This window comes from Merops nubicus, unplaced genomic scaffold (genome assembly GCF_000691845.1).
Source record: "Merops nubicus isolate BGI_N331 unplaced genomic scaffold, ASM69184v1 scaffold30253, whole genome shotgun sequence".
In the NCBI taxonomy this organism is placed as follows: domain Eukaryota; kingdom Metazoa; phylum Chordata; class Aves; order Coraciiformes; family Meropidae; genus Merops; species Merops nubicus.
This window is the reverse complement of record NW_008598738.1, coordinates 583-2,002: the sequence shown is the minus strand read 5'-3', so window position 1 is coordinate 2,002 and position 1,420 is coordinate 583.

Sequence of the window (1,420 nt, the reverse complement as noted above, 5' to 3'; positions counted from 1 at the left end):
GACTGGGCATGACAACAATGATGGAAGGTATTTACTGTGAAAACAACGAGCACGTAATTGGGTTCTTTCTGCTTTGATGTCATGTGGTTAGATATTTTCTATCATTGATGCACCATTCAGGAAAAAAAAATGCTCCACTCCTCCCCTCCCTAGTTATTAGGAAGCAAAAATTTTAAAAAAAGGGCACTTTTTTTGTGGCAGTTGGTGAAATGGTTTGTCTTCTGTGATACCTGCTTGGCTAAGAGACTTCTGTGAGCTGGGCACCTGTGACTCTGCACAAATCCAAATAGCCATATTAATATCTGGTCCTCATAAACTATTTAGGGAGCAGACTTTAAGCTGAAATCCAGGTGGTTGGGTGAATCATCAATGCATCTGTGAAACAGAAGTCAAATTGGCTGTCACATGGTGTTGCAAAGTGATCACAGAGAAGGGTATTTTCTTCTTACTGAACAATTATCATGCTAGTAGGTAGACAAATAGCTGCAGTAATAAAAATAACAGTAGTTATACTGGAGATTAATTAAAATTTTGCACAGTACTAGTGTCAGGCAACTGGAATTGTCAGTCCTTTGAAGTATGTTTTGAATTACTTTCTGCTGTCATTACTTCAGAGTTAAGGCAGCCATTAAAGTGAGGTACGAGTCATGCTTTTTGTAATGCTCTGTGGTTATTATCCATGAGATTTGATCACATTGTTGGTTTTAGATAAAGCTCTTTTTTATCTTGTGTGAAAAATACGTAGCTCAAACATGCAGATTTTAGTTTAAGAAATGGCAGTGGAAACTAAGCCAATGAAAATATTTCAATGTGTAAAAATACTTCTTGAAATAATTTACTTATTTACTTATGATATCGGTAATATTTATCACAACTTACAGCATTTATCAGAAAAGACAACAAATCAGATGTTAACTGGTACAAGACTTGAGGTACAAATTACTTTTCTCATTGAATAACATCCATCTAAGATTATAGACTCATGCAGTACTCTGCAAATGGGGCCAAAGAAGCCTCAGTGCAGAACAGTCAAGAATAGAACAAGGAATTTTGAGTTCTAACACTTTGGGCAATGTTAAATGGAAAATTAAAAGAAGGAACTGTTAGTATGTGATTCTTTTTCTGATAATCTTTAAGTGCTAGCTTATTAAAAACATAATACTTCTAGGAACTTTGTTTGGAAAAAATAAGGGTCTGGGAAAATGTCACAGCACCCTGAAGGAAAAGGAAATCTGACTGACCTTCCCATCCCTCCTCTTGCTTGGATCCTGCCCAGGAAATAATCCATCTTTCTGCTCGTGGTCTCCTGGAGAACGGCAGCTCTCTGCAGCACACGAGCACAGCTCCGCCAACACACACCTAGAAGCTAATGGGCTTGTGCATCTCCCTCCAGACCCCCCCTTAGTCAGTCTGGCATTTC